This window comes from Excalfactoria chinensis, chromosome 6 (assembly GCF_039878825.1).
Source record: "Excalfactoria chinensis isolate bCotChi1 chromosome 6, bCotChi1.hap2, whole genome shotgun sequence".
Classification (NCBI taxonomy): domain Eukaryota; kingdom Metazoa; phylum Chordata; class Aves; order Galliformes; family Phasianidae; genus Excalfactoria; species Excalfactoria chinensis.
In genome coordinates, this window is record NC_092830.1 from 18995149 (window position 1) to 19011049 (window position 15901).

A 15901-nucleotide genomic window follows, 5' to 3' on the forward strand; every position below is an offset into this window, starting at 1 on the left:
CAGCAGAGCACAGAGCTGAGTGTCTGCGCTGGGAGCGTTGTGCCCAGCTTTGCTTTAGTGCCTTTCTGGGTCAGTGGTTCTCAAACAATGCTGTACAGAGCTGCTTTAGTCTCGCTTCCATGAGTCAGTCTCTAAGTGCCCACACTTCCCCTTAAGATAACCCAGTGTCCTGGAGGATCCGCAGTCTTTTCTGACTAGCTAATCTCAAAGCATTTATGGTGTTCCTTGAACTTGGGTTGGTTGGTCATGTGTACCTTTTTCAGATGCCATTCTTCCTGACCATTCAACCGCAGTCCAATTGTTGACTTCAAAAGACCAAGTGAAAGGATGTAGCCAAGTCCTTGCACCTGTAGCAGTGAAGGAATTGATACTCCTGACATTGTCCTTACACTACTCTTTCACTAGAACAATCTGTAGCGTTGTCTCATGAAGAATAAGGAGAAAAGAATTACTAATTTATGCAAGGAATTTTTTTTTCTGCGTATAATAAAGGTTCAAGTAACTGCATCGTTTGTTTTCTTTTAAAATGAGTTTGTATACAAGCTTGTTTTACCTCTGTGTCTCAGGAAATACAAAGGAAAAGGAGTGGAAGGCAGAACTGAAATAATGCACTTAAGTGTTCTTCCTAACAAGCTCACGTAGAGGCTTCTGTGGATGGGTTGGATGTATATTTTTGACTGAAGCAAGGCTTAACAATTATTTGTACATTCATATAGCCAGCCTTGATGGTGACTGGGAGCACCCAGGGAGGAGGGAGCAGCCTGTTCAACATTTGTGCGTTCCTTGCCAGCTGGGTGCACCTGCAGTGTCTGCCACCAGCAGCCAGCTAGAGGAGGTGTTTTGGAAAGCAGCACCAGTCAGGAGTAGATCTTGAGCAAGGCATGGCGAAAGAGAAGAAAACTATCGTACTCAGTGTGGGAAAGTTCCTGAAGGTCTGTTTGCGAGCATTGGCTAAGCTGAAATTGGGGCTGAAGAGTGGCTAAGTGTAAAATGTTATTAGGTAAGAAGTTTATATTTCTTCTTTCCCCTAACTCCTCCAGAGGCATCAGCTATTTCTCCTTCTTTTCTCTATTTCCATGTATGCAAATTTTCTTCTCTCACCTACTGGAAAAGGCATGATGCACCTAATGAAAAAGGTATGGATACAGCTAATCTGCTAGCTAGTCTCTTGCAATTTTAGTTCAAGACATTGTATTTATTCTGCTCCCAAACTTAGCATTCATTAAGCTTTGTGCTATTGCATCCAGGAAGAAAACCTATGCCTGTGACTTTTATTTGGAGTATTGGGTAGAGTATCTCTTTTTATTAAGCATCTTTTCTGTACGACCAGCTGTGCTATGGCCACGGTGTCTTGGAAGTTGTTACTGTGAACCTGGAGGAACATATAAAGAAAGTGGTTTAAGCAGGGCATTAGAACTGAACCATGGAAAACTCCATTTTTTTCTTTTTCATTGCATTATGCTTTTACAGTCATAGCCTTGTGTTTTATGCCCTTTTTTCCCCACTGTTAGAAAATGAGCTGTCCTAATTTTTAGTTTTTAATTGTTTCCTTGGTGGGGGTGAATCACAATTTGGAATTGCCAATTTGTAACATTATGAACACCTTTGTGGGTTTAAATGAGGATATGTTTGTACTTTATTATTGTTTTTTTCCACTTCATCTTAAATATTGGAGGAATCTCCTCTATGGTGTAGAGTGCACTTCATATTATAAGTCAGATCAAAGTAAGCATCAGAAGTCTGGAAGGGCAGCACTGTCCAGATCAAATATTGACTATGATAAATGGAAAATGTAGAGAAGGAATTACATGGACTTAAAGTCAGCAGGGGCTTCTGACTTTGTGTGCAGTATTTAAAGGAGGAAAAAAAATGAGAGAAGTGCCACCCTTTTCTTCTTTAAATTCCCCGTGGTTTCTCTCAACTTAACTGTAATCTGGGGGGTCACCGTTTAGACAGAAAACCTTTGTATAATATTTGGTTGCTATTATGTGCTTTCCTTTGGGAATCTGCCTTCTTAGTGTTCTTAGGCTGGCTGGCTGGAAATCAAATACTTGACTGCCTTTCATTAATCCGGTGGTTTATTTGCTGTTTTTTTTTGTATGTTTTGTTTTTTTCTGACTGCTATTTGTAAGATGATGATGACTACAGGACTGGTACAGGAAGTAGAGGCATTTGTTTGTCTGTTGGAACCATGGTTTATTAGGATAAGGAAAAGGCTAGTACCAATGTAAGTGCAGTGCAGTTAGTTTTATTGTGTTGCTATTAATTTTGAATGCTTTGAGGAAAAGTAGCATAGTCAAGTCATGAGCAGAATTATTTAAATCATTCAAATGGGGTGAGGGTTTAAATACAGAAAGCTCTGCTACTCTAATCCAGTAATTCTGAGAATGACTGGTGTTATTATCTTAATTATGGCATTGCTGTCAGGAGGCAGTTGGTCTTGTGTCAGGACGGGAATCACAGTCAGACTTACAGACTGTTTAGTTCCAACCCCCTGTTATAGGCAGGGACTCTTCCCAGTAGACCAGGTTGTTCAGAGTCTCATCTAACCTGGTATTGAACACCTCCAGGGATGGGGCATCCACAGCTTCTCTGGGCACCTTGTTCCAGTGTCTCACCACATTCATGATAAAGAATTTCATCCTAATATCTAATCTAAATACGAGAGCTGCTCTGAAAGTTATGCCTCCTATTTTTATGTCATTCCCCTTCTCATTGTCATTTGGTTGGTTGGTTGTTCTTTACCTTGTTTTTTCCTTTTTTTCTTTTCTCTTTTTCTAAATTTCTTTTCTTTGGCGTGATTTAGCTGCTAGGCTGTAACACTGGAAAGAAAGTTGTTAGTGATATCCTTTTCCCTATTGGCCTTGATTGTAATTGGTTTGCTTTTTGTTGTCGTTGTTGTTGTTGGGAGACAGACAGATGATAGCAAGAGAGAAAAGGACAGAGGCAAAGATAGAAGAGCATTACACTTTTAACACTTCACTACTTGAATTACCCTTTGTAAGATATGCTGGAAATGTCAAGGTCATGGGCATTTTGGAGCAAGATGGATTGCAGTAAACATACTCATGCTGGTGACAGGCTGGGACTGGACCGCATGCACCCCATTTAACACTAGGAGAGGTGGATGAAAGTTTGCTTTTATTGTCTGCAGGCAGGATGATGCTACATAAGGATGTGTGAGACCTGAAACAGGACTTATGTGAATTATGAACCAGACTAAGCCATTTGCTTTCTGTGATCTAACTGATACTTCTCTTCCCTAGGGAAAACAACTTTTTCTTCTGTTTTGAAAGCTGCTCTGGTGAATTACATTGAAAATAAACCATCACACAAGAGAGAGGGGAAGAATTTAAGAGGTCATTTCTAGAACTTTGAAAACAAGACTGCTTTCACTGTTCAGCAGTACAGATTCACCTAAGAGCTTTGCTGTATGGTGTTCATTGGACTGTTTGCCCAGACCAAGGATAAGATCTTCATGGGAATATAGTTAAGCTTGGTTGGGCCCCTGTCTTTTTAACTAAGGGGATCCTGTTGTGTCAGATTAGTGTAAATATTAAGGTTTTTCTGCTTAGAAAAACTCTTCATTTTCCGGAAAGCTGTTTTATCTTGTAATGGTGAGGGGGACCACACACACATTCTCGTTTGTGTCCGGAGTATTCCAAAGAGCAGATGTTATATTCAGGTTTGGCCTTTTCTCCAGAGCAAAAAGTAAAATGAAACTTGCATTGAGGCTGGTGTTTGAGAAATAAAACTGTCAGGAATACAGATGTCATTGCTTACTGAGTCTCCATACGGTACAGTGCCTGACTAACAAGAGCTCCATAAGGAGCCTGCAAGGCCAGGTTCTCCTACACAGCAGGAGCTTTCCCACTCTATTGTTGTGGCTGATAAATTTGAAACATGGGAAAAGATACGATGCTCCTGCAGTTAATGACATCGTTTCAAAGCCACTTAATTATGTGCTAGGCAAAGGTTCATGCTATTAGTAAATACTAATGCCTAGAGATGAAATGTGTTGTTCTTGGGGGCTTTCCAAAAATATGAATATGTTTGTTTCTTGTGGACAACATTAAGAGGTGAGTTTGCATTCATAGAGGAAATAAATGGAAAATTGTTAGGCAAGGTTTTTGCCACCTAACTTGGCTTTCTGTGGAAATTAAAGCAGTGTCACCTATTAGCATTGCTTTAAGCTTGCCCTCAAGCTTAAAGGTCTTCAAAATAAATCTTGCCATGCAATCAAATTTGGCCAATCCCTGTCATATTATACTGATGGAAAAATCTCTTCTTGATAACATCAGTCTGTGTTTTTTCGCTGGCTACTTTTCAGTAATTACATTCAGTTTGAATTCCTTGGTACCTAACTCAACTGGTGTTAAATTCTGCCCTCCAGTCTTGCATGGTTCTGTTGAGTTTCTACTTTTATTTCAAGTCTGCTCTCATCTGGCAAATAAAGACATCTAGACCAGAGCTATGCTCTGTCCACATCCCCCATTTCGGTAATAGTTTGCACCTGAACATGCAGGGTACTGTGCAGTGACGCATTGGAACAGCTGGTCCCAATGGGAAACGAATTCCATCAGTTGAGTGTTAGTTTATCTTCTTGTGTTGGTCTTAACTAGTACTGTGGGAGGTAGGGGTTAGGGAATGGTTCTGCACCAGAGGGCAGTGGGCATGGGACAGGCTGCCCAGGACAGCAGGCACAACCCTGAGTGCTGGAGCTCAAGCAGCATTTGGACACTGCTCTTAGGCATAGGGTTTGGAATTAAAGTGGTACTGTGTAGAGCCAGGGGTTGGACTCAGAGATCCTTGTGGGCCTTCCAACTCAGGATATTCCATAATTCTATGGATCACAGGAAAAGTGAAAGATTTTGCACTGTGGATGGACGGGAAGAAAATAAGCGCTCCTCTAAAATAATCTTCATCTAACCTACAAAAAGGAAAAAAGAAGATTTTGCTGTTCTTTTAAATTTGCAGTTTAAATACAGGGAAAGCAGGGAACTGAGAGCATTTGGTTTTATTCACAGGCAGTACGACTGTGATTCTTATTTGTTTACTAGTTGGCTGTAGAGTATTAAAGGTAATTGGAAACTCAAAGGTCAGCATGTCTGTTGAATCCAGGTCTATGTGAGCTGGAAGTCTGCAACAGAGTACTTGTGTATCTGATACCCTGCTGGTGCAGAAGATCTGCCTTTAGAGACTATCCAGTGGGCACAATAAAAGCAACCTCTTAAGCCCAGCTGTGTTCTAATCTAAACTCTCTTCATGGGTCTTGTCAACTCCACTGAGGGGCTCCCTGCCAGCAAGCTGGTGCATTTTTCATGTCTGTGTGCTGGCACAGAAGTTGCCTGAGCTGCAGTTAGTTTCACAAAGTAACTTTCATCCGTGTGATCACTAGCCAGGTAGAGGGGTGGGGAAAGGGTGTAACTCAGTCCTTTGGAGGTTTGTTTTTGTTTCACCATATACCTAATGGCTCTTTTAAAGGCTTTAGCAGTAGACTACGCGAACCTTGTCACACCGCTGAAGTTTTACTGAACTGATTTAGCTGTGGCTAAGACTAAAGAAGTAATGCCCTGTATTATGCTTTGTTGTTGGTTTCAAAGGCAGCAACAGTAATGAACAAATGTGAGAAATCCCATTAGAACTACACTGGCTTGTCTGCTTCTCTCAGCTTAGCCACGGTTGTTTGTTCTGTGAACTTGGCTTGTTCTTTGTGGTTTACCTCTAAATCCAGGTCTTTTGTTGTTTGGTTGCTTTTTGTTTTTCTTTTCCCATGCTTGTCATTTCTTACCCCACTCATTCTCACTACTGTGCGAGTGAGCCTGCTGAAATGAGACCTGATGTCATTGCCTGGTTGGTGCCAGCAGTGCTGTTGTAATGGCCTTGTTCTGTCCTTATGCCGTGGTTAGTGTAATGTAATCATTACCTTGGTTCTGGAGAGCGAAGGTACTCCTGCTAAGTAAATATTTACAAACGCTAATGGAGGCAAACTTTGGGGAAGAGACGCCAAAGCACTGTTTAAAGTCTTGTTTCTTTTTCAATTTATTTTAAAATAGAACATCATTCCTGAGAGAGGCAGCTGATGTGCATGTTTTCTTCCTACGATTGTAATCAGAGGTAGGTGCAGAATCATTTGTGTTTCTGTGGGCTGTTGTCTCTTGAGATTTGACAAGAGGAAGAGCTTGTTTATGGCCTTTTGTGTGGTCTCGTATCAAAATAGAAGGCAAGGAATTGAGTAGAAGGAAAAGACTAGACTTACGCACTGCAATGTGATTATACACTTCTCTTTGCCAAGCTTAGAGTGATTTGTGGAAGAAACAGTTCTGTGCTTCTTGTCTTCAGTCGTGCAGTTGTCAGCATGAAGTGACAGTGGAGTTGGTTTGAATTAGAAGAGAATTTCTGTGCAGTTCCTGAGTGAGATAGGAATGGATGTTTGCTTATTGCTAAATATTTTTCTTATTTGAATGGAGTGAATATTCGTGTACCTTGTGGGCAAAATTTGGGGCAGTGTTATTCAGTGTCCATTAATTCTAACTTTGAAAAGGAATGGGAAGGATGTGGGCTAGAAAGCTTTTAAAATTTCACATTCTGCATTTTATAGAATCTCTGACCCATGTATAACAGCTGTAAGATCCCTTTGGGAATGATTATATTTATGTTGCTCCCAGCACACTGGAACTGCATTTATGACTTATGCCCACAGGAAATACCGTAAATGTAATTAGTAATATTGGTTTGGTCTAAATGTTGTGCTAGAGGAAAGGAGCCCCACTTTCTTTTCCTCAGTAATGTCTGTATGAATGGTGAGGGAAGGTAATTCTTGTGCAGTATATGTAGCACATATATTTGAATATTATGGACTTGCAAGAAAACACTGTTCTTATCCCAGTGCCTGATGCAGAACTTGCATCAGGATCCTGGGGTATTTATGGCTTCCAGGTGTTGCAGTACATTGAAAAGCCAATCATATCTTGAAGTTTGTATAATCAGTGGTGCAGAACAGAGATGACATGGTCATGATTGCAGGGTTCCTTGACACTTTGCCTTAAACAACAAGGAAGGTTTGGGGTTTTGTGTGTGCCAGAAGTCTGGTTGGAATACTTTTTCCTCAGAATGCCTGAAGAGTAATCTTAGTTGTTACAAGGATAGCTCAGATTGCTGAATACAAGTACATTGTTACAGCTTTAGCTGTGCAGGGAATTGAAGGGTGGAAAAAGGGAGGATGGAATAGTGCATTCATTATGCACGTAGACCAGATTTTTAAAAATGAAATCACAGGAGCTGGTGTGTAATGCTGAGTTCCTCTGTACAGAAACTCTAGTGGTGAGAAAGTGTACTAAAAAGAGGACTTCAGACTCTGAACCCTTCTCACACCACATTTCTAAGCTATATCTGTCAAGCAGAAACTGAACTCTAACCCTAATTATCCTGGGGAGCCATAGATGAGTCTGATACAGTTGTAATGAAAGATCTCTTGTGAGACAGGTTTCTGTGTAAGTCTTGCTTTGCTTAGGGAACTTCTTTCCATTCCCACTTAGAGGAGAGCTCTATGCTTGCTTCCTCTTCCTAACCCCGATTTTTCTGGTGGCACAGAAGAGGGCCCTCAGGCATTGGTCATGTAAAAGGATTTCAGAGGGGTAGAAACGAGGTAAGTCCTATGTAGTTGGTGTGTCCCTGTTCTTGAGACACATAATAAAGATTTTGTACTTTCAATACACTGTTATGGTGAGTAGGCTAACAGAAGCCAGGACTAATTCTGCAGATTTAAAAGCAGAATAAATAATATAAAAACTTGTGATGATGTAGAATGAGTGTAATGAGCGAATCAGCATTCTGCCTAATTTGGATTGTTGTGTCATTTCATAGATATTTGCTGTAATAGTCACATTAAGAAGTTGTTACCTTAAAATAATAAATGAGGAATTAATGGGATTTGTTCTTTATATGCAAGTCGCTCTGAAAGTAATGCCTCCTGTTTATTCACATGGAAAGTGCACCAGATACAAAAAGCACAATAACACTACTTGGTAGAGAGAATTCTCAGCAAAACACTATTTTTCAACATAGTTACTACCGTTAGCTATGCATTTTCACCAGCAGTGAACAAGAGCTTCATGCTGTGCACCATCTGCACCAGCAGAGGTGGCCCAGTGTCACTGTTGCTGCTGCTGAAACTCACCACTTATCACCTCACTGTGCCCATATCCACTGTTTAGTGTCTGTAAATGTTCAGTAAGTGTCAATGATTGGCAGTGGGTGCCATTTTTTCTGCACAGAGGAATTCAGTTAGACACTTTTGCTTCTTAGACACATCCATGTCAAATAGCATTTTTGCCAGACAGCTGCCACAGCAACAGAATGTAGCACAGTATTGGCAGGAGCCTCTACAGCCATACCACCAGCATCTGCCTCTGTTGTTGTGGGCCAATGTAATAAACAAGGAGGCATTACTTTCGGAGTGGCCCTCATACATGCTATGAATGTCAGTTTACATGCAACAGTTAGAAAAAGAAAGGGAGAGGAATGTTTGATTTGAGAGATGACCACAATAAATTGCCACCATGGCTATATTTTCTTTGACCCAAAGGGCAGGGAATGGAGGCAGAGATCAAAGATGTAGAAATGTTAGCAGGTGGAGAGGGGACCAGTAGAATATATAGCCAGCCTGTATTAGAAAGCAGAAGCACTGGAAACTGTAAATCATTATTTCAGAATGGATTTGGAACTTTATGTTAACTTATGATTAGTTCAGTCCTTGTTTTATCAGGAATTTCTTATTGAATGTTTCCTATGGTGAAGGGATTGTGCCAGTGATGTTACACACTCAAATGGCAGAAAGAGAGAGTATCACAAAAGCCAGAAGCTCACTTTCTTACTTAGAAACAAACTAACAAGAAAAAACAAACAAACAAATCAAACTTGAAGCCTGTAAGTTCCTAAAAACTTTACTTTTGTGCAAGCTCTCTCTTTATTGACATAGGTGAAGCAGACGGACAAATTCCTTCTTTCCCTTCCATTACTCTTCATCTTGTTACCTTTCTTAACTAAGTCTGTTTTGTCCTATCAGTTGGATCTGTTAAGGACTTGTTTGCTAGGTATTTCTTTCCAGTCACCAGTTCTTCATCTCCTTGTTTGGAACAGGTAACCAGTTCCTCTGAAACCTGTACAATTGATCTAATCTCATCAATTACATTCTGTTATCGAAATATCTCCAGAAATAGGCTGATATACTTAGTGTAAGATGATGTGTCATCATGACATCATGCCACACTAATGCAAGAGATGAATTCTAGTGCTTGGACAGAATCAGATCTTAAATATTTTAATTGGTTTATTGGACTGGAGTTTAAGAGACCTGGCAGCTTAGAGTGATGGATTTTTGCCAGTTACTATCTATATAATTTTTAAAGATGAGCCTGCTGAGTATTAAGGATGAATAAAAAAAGGAAAAAATAGAACTGTCTCAAATTGTAGGAACTTCTAAGTGCCTACTTAAAGAATATATAAGGCTAGCAACCTGCATAGCAACGCCTACTAACCTCGTTATTTTTTCCTCCATATTAATATTCCTTACCTGCAAGTGGTCTTTGGAGATCTTTTGGGAGATGAAAAAATGTGAATACAGTGGAATAAAGACAAAAAATTAATTACAGAGCAGAAGGACATGACGTAGGGTGCTCCGGTGGGTTCACTTACTGTCTTCTAAATGTGCCATCTATTTGTCAGTCTAATGGCTTAACTCCAACCCTTTTCACCATGTATTTTAAATGAATATGATGTTATGGCTAGGGATTGCTGTGTTCAATACATCAGGAGCTTTTGTTCTACTTCAACATGGGGAGGAAAAGTAATACATTACCTTTAAGTTTTTTCCTGTAAATGGATGATCTTCTATTCTTTGACTTTCTTCCATTAAATCAAACAAAAGTCATTATTCATGTCCTTTTATAATACAAAACTGTATTTGTTTCTCAGATTATATTTTCTGGTTCTGGCTTTAAAACCGTTGATCCATTACTGAGCTAAGGCATTCACCAGACTGCCAAGGTCTGTCCTAAGGCCATGCTTAAAGGCTTGGAAATCAGCTTAGGTTGTGATTATGGACAACTTGGAGGGTTTCCCAGAAAAGACCTGTCCAGTTACTTGTCAGAGGAAATAAATATTGTTTCCATTGACTTTTTTTAAAAAAAATCTATTCACGCAACCACTGTTGTACCAGCCTCTTGTCAGGGCATAGCAAGAGTCAGGAAGCAAAGGTGACTCCACTGCTCTCAGTGCCCTGACACCTCCAACTTCTTAGTGCAACAGATTAGACAAGGAAAGATTGCTTGCTCTATGTGCCATTATCTCCCATTGTTACAAGAAGCATAAGCCCTTGGTTAAATTTATCCAGGAGCTGAAAGAGGGGCAAACTTGTAACATACTTTCACTTTTGAACCTCAGGGAGAATCAGGGAAGAAGTAAGCTCCTTCGGTCTTCTATACCAGTTTTCAAATCAAATTGATTTATCATATAGGCACTGACACAGGTATTAAACTGGCCTTCATCTTTACCTGTGACCAGAAGGGTAGCAAAGAAGGGATTTTGCCTGTGTCAGTATTTTTCCAGAGAAATTTACACACAAACATCCTTGATCTTTTCTGTTTCCAGCAAGAGTTTGAAGATTTATGGGGCTGGTTACTGCATGTTCAGTGTGTTGTCTATACTACCTATAGTGAAACAAAATGAATCAGTACAACAGTGAGCAAGGAACGGGAGGCTGGGATCTGTGCACAGAAGAGACTGATGTGTGTTTAAAACTGAGGAACTGGGTGAGAAATTCTTGTTTGGTGTGTACTGTGAAGTGCTAGATTTGTTGTGTTTATATCTGTAGACTCAGAATTGTCCAGTATAATCATTCTGTTGTAGCTTACAGTTAAATATGTGGGATTGTTCAACATAACTTTTCAAAGATTGTAAAATAATTTAACAGACGTATCTTGTTCACTGCCTGAAGTAAAAACTTCTGCGCTTCTCTCAAGGGCTGGCTTTCCTGTCCTCCATCCTCCCTCCTCATCCGTAATACCATGCACCCTTCTAAGCTACAGATAGAAAACACAGTATGAGGGTTGGATGTACCCAGCATTCTGGAAATGATGCCATTATTACACAGTATGATCTTTATCAGGAGAAGCAATGTAAATGCTGTTAATATTTCTGTAACTACCATTATTCTTGGTTTAGGTATAGAGACTCTAACAGACTCCTCCCCTTCTCCTAGCAATTTCTTCTGGTTTTAAGCAGAGTTTTGCTGATTATGAGTACTAGAAATAAAGGAAATAAATGGGCTGTTTCAGAAATGCTACAGTGGGCACGTGATTTCAGCTAGCTTTTATCTGAGTCATGACTAGACATTTTGAATTTACTTTCATTTTCCAGAGTATTGCCCTAATAAAATCTACTCTTAAAATCTGTTTTAATTCACAGATCTTAAAACAAAACAAAGAAAAGGAAAGTTGAATAAAGATAAGGACACCTCTGCAGTGAATTAAAGCTACTGATGGTTGGCTTCATTTTTGGTAACCTTCCCTCAGTGGAAAGCCACTGCTCTGATGTTATATATTCTGTTATATAATTCTGCAGCTGTGCCTCGGTTCTCACTGCAATTATTAAAATACATTGATTAGTGAAGGCAAAGATCACATAATGGTGTCAGAGATGTGTATCACAGCCTGCTCAGGGAAGGTTACAGAGAGACCTACATGGCTGTCCTCATGTTTGTGACAGTGGAAGTTGTCAGGGAAGGGGGTGGGTGGAGGGTGCTTACACCATGCAGGAGCATGAGCTGTCTTTTTAAACAGCTGGCAACATGGAGTGTTTTCAGCTGTATTTCTGTGGGGAGAGAGCCTCCATGAAGCAATGCTGAGCTTGCTTCTAGCCTGGGTTGTTAGGGCCAGCTGTTTGGGAAAATACCACTGAAATCTCATTAGTACTGCCTTCTAGTATGAGGATACAGTTGATGTGCTTGCCTGCAAGTGATGCTCAGCAGTAAGGAAGCCACTGAACTTAATTTTTTCTTGGCTGTTGATCTGTAGGGCAGTATGGAATGGGCCTGTAAGTTGGGGGAGAGTGGGAACCTGAGGGAGGTTTGAGGAGGACGAGTGGAGGAGAGGAGAGATTGCCTTTGAGAGAAGTGCAGAAGTTTTTACTTCAGGCGGTGAGCAAAGATTGCAACAGCAGTAGTTCTTCTCTCAAGTACTTTCCAAGTGAATAAATGTGAGAGGACAAGTGTCCAAAAAAACTGGAAAATACCAGAGAATGGAAGAATATTTGTTAAATATTTGGTGCAAACTTCATGGAAGTCTTAGTTGCTTTAAAAACTAGTCCTGTGTTGTGTGAAGTCAGTATTTTCTGTCATCTTTGTGATCATTGGCACACTGAAAGGTGTCTAACATCTGCATTTTGTGTACCGCAGCGTGAATGGAAACAATACGTTTACTGGCATAGTTGGCAGTATTAAATGATTTTAGGTTATGTATAATTTAAAGTATCTGTCAACATCATGCATCTGCAGTTCACAGAATAAGGAGACTTGCAGTGCTGCGTTCTGTCCTGACATGTCTGTGAGAAGTTTTTCTAAAATGAGGCAGAATAGAGGGTTGTCTCCCCTGTTACATGTGGAACCAACATCTTTAAATGGTTCTCAGCATCCATTTAGCTTTTGCTGATTAATTAGGACAGCAGCACTGCTTTATTGTGTGTAATCAGTGTCTCTCAGCACCTTGGCATTTATTCACCATTTAGCAATAAATAGCCTAATGTCCATGTGCTTTTACTTCTGAAAGAGTTTAATTTTATTTTTTTTTTCCAGTTTCCATATTAAATGAATAAATAATTTGCTGTGTTTTTGTAGTGTAACTTCTAGGGTGAAATAACATGGAGCAGGTAATTGTGCCATTACAGAACAGAAGTAATGCGTAATAGCATGCCCATTCTGAATTAGTTTTATTGTTAATTCAAAAGGAAAATTGCCTGATTTATAATAAACAATTTAAACCATGTTAACTCTTAGGCTGAGGGTTAAGGCTTGTTCTGCTAGAGCAATGAGACAGTAGAAAATAAATATTTTTGAGACAGCATATACTGTGGCTACCTGGTCAGTTTAACTGGGAGAAGGTAGACATCTTGCACAATCAGATGAAGGCATAGGAGGTAAAATGTGAGATCTCAGTAACTGATGCTTGTTTCTGATTGTTCTTTTAACGTTGGTGATGTCAGGAGAAAATTTTAAGGAGGTGCTTTGTTTGCTTTATAATAAAAGTTGCAACTGAATTGATCAGATTCAAGCCTCTTCCAGCGCTCCCTAATACTCTGTAACACTCCATTGCACTAAGTTTGCAGTGCCTTATTACAGGAGCGTTCACTGTGTGCTGTCAGCTCCTGTTAAAATAACTCCTCTAGAGATGTGTGCTAGTATGTCATCCTGGCTGAAAACCCTCTTCTCCCAAACCCTGCCTGGGAGAGGATACAGCTCTGAGCCTCCCTCTGGCTTTGTGTCTTCAGAGAGCAGAGCACAGTGGTGTGGCCAGAAGCACTGTGCTTCCTCCAACAGACCCCCCATGCATCCCCACTCCACCAAGCACAATTGGTTGCTATGTTTTAAAATACAGAACCCTTCTTGCGGCATCCTTTTAGGGGTTTAAAGAGAGTTTGTCTCCACCACCACAGGGACAGAGCATGCCCTCAGATTTATGTATTTGTTCTTTGAATGTGTTAATTTTTTATTAGTGGCGCTGGAGCAGGTGATTTTTCTATGTCCATCCACAGATTTATTCCCATCTCAAATTCCAATAATAGTGTCTGGGCACACTTAGCTTCTGTGCATTTGGTTTGGTTTCTTTTTTTTTCTGATAATGAGATCAGTTCCCCGAGTGAAACTGTGAGCCACATTAGGGCAAGAGAAGCAATTTACTACTGCTGAATGCATTTGCAGAGTGTAGTTTCCCTCGTCAGCTTGTCAATCTGAAGGCATCCATAAAGCTATGACAGCTTCAGAAGACAAACTCCGGCAGTATGCTGTCAGGGTGCCAGGCACTGCTGGCTGTGTGGGCTGCCTTCCTCCCCTCTCCCCTGCTCACCCTCCCTCTCCCACCCGCTTCTCTCCCCCTCTCCCTTCTCTTCCCCCCACCCTGCATCTCTCTACCTTATTGGTGTGGGTCTCAGTGCTGCCATGCTCTGTAGCAGCACCTTCTTGTTTTCCCCCTTGATCCTCTTGCCGCTGGAACAAAAGGAGAGCTGGCTGCCAGCAGTGCAGCACCTGCCTGTGCAGTCTGGTGGAGGGGAGGAAAGTGGGCACCCTGCATCCCGCTCTACCCCAGCGGCAGTGAGCGTGTTCAGTCACTTTGCTTGAGATGCCTTTGAACTGCTGCCAGATCCCATTGTCTGCTGTGCAAATGGAGTTTAACGCCCCACTGCGATGAGATGCACAGCGTGTTAAGTGGAAGGAACGGAGCTGTGTCCCCACCCTGAAGGAGCATCTTGAATCTGCCGTGTGCCATGATAATCTGAATCCAGGACCATGCTTCTCTTACCTTCCCTTCATTGTTCCTGGGATTCCAGGGAGTGATGTGGAAGCTTTCCAGAGAGGAGCTGCTAGGCAAGATAGTTTATGGGGATAAAGCAGCTGTGCATTTGAGCTGTTTATGTGACTGTGCTTTGCCCACTGCCCACCTGTAGCTGCAGTATGAAATACCAGCTAGGGCTTAATGTTCTGGGTTAAGCTCAGCATGGATCTGCTCCTTTGAAACGGGAATTTATTTGCATTTTTCCATTTGTGTGTACTTAAAATTCAGCATCCTTAGGTTCACAGAATGATCTGGCAGCACTGAGCGAAGGGAATGCAGTCACTGCTACTGATTATAGTTCAGGCATCCACCAGCTGTGCAGCCCGGCTGCCCTTCTCGGGAAAGGCCAGCTTAGTTCGTTTATGATTTTTGTGGAGAGCAGCTCTCAGGCTTTCCACTCTCCTTGCTTTCTCTTTGGCGTTCTGTCTTTCCTTGCTGACTGCTAGACCCCTTCTGAGTGAGAACTTCACTTGTGAGCATCGCCTTTAAAGGTAGGAATTTGAATATTTGTGTTATTCCTTATTTAATTATTACCTAGTCTGTAAACATTGTTTGCATTCATGCTTTGTTATTTGACTATGTGTTTAACTAGTCATCATCTGTAAGGAACATGCTTTGAGAGGAGGATGGGGGAGCTGTTCTGTTCTTCAGTGACTGTGTTAGGCAGTGCACTAAGTGGAGTTGGCAGGGCTTGTATCTTGCACTGCTATGCTTGTTACAATCCTTGATCGTTAAACTCCACGTTAGTCCCTTGCTCTCCTCCTCCTCCTGCTCTCTCTTTCCTTCCCCTGATGGGTGTTTAATCCTTCCTAATGGGTTAAATTCAGACACTAAAATGTGGCCTGTAAGAAGTTAATGGCTCAAATGTGTGGGAATAGTATAAGGAATCTGGGTATAACTGCATTCCTTCACCTAAGCTACTGCTTACCCTCCAGTAAAGGTAGATACTCTGTTGACCATTCTAAGTCAGTCTTGGATACCTGACTAGAAGGTGAACAGATATTAGCAGTATTGGTAACTGATGAAATCTTTGTAAAGATTGGAGCCATTACAGACATAATATTTTAAAAATCAGATGATGTTTCATATGCTCCCTGAGGACTAATGCAGCCACATTTCCTAGTGGTTTGTCATGCAGCAATCTAGATTCTCATTTGCATATCAAGAGCAAAGCTGGTTTTGCTAAGCTAATGTTTAGCAACCTGAAAAATTAGAAGTAGAAAATTTTGTAAATGTTCTTTTTTCTTTCACCAAAAACCAGTAAAAGAAAATCATTTTGTTACAGTGTGTTTGATTTT

At 40.9% G+C, this 15901-nt stretch overlaps 1 protein-coding gene across 8 annotated transcripts in view; it reads left to right on the forward strand.

Moving 5' to 3' along the window:
• Positions 1 to 15901, forward strand: part of NDST2 (N-deacetylase and N-sulfotransferase 2) — a 126844-nt gene that overhangs the window by 71935 nt on the left and 39008 nt on the right. The window contains exon 3 of one of the 8 annotated variants that reach the window (XM_072339963.1): positions 6057 to 6117. The exons of the other annotated variants lie outside the window; for them this stretch is intronic. The gene's annotated coding sequence lies outside the window, so the exon portion shown is untranslated. The remainder of the gene's footprint in view (positions 1 to 6056; positions 6118 to 15901) is intronic. 8 annotated transcript variants of the gene reach the window in all.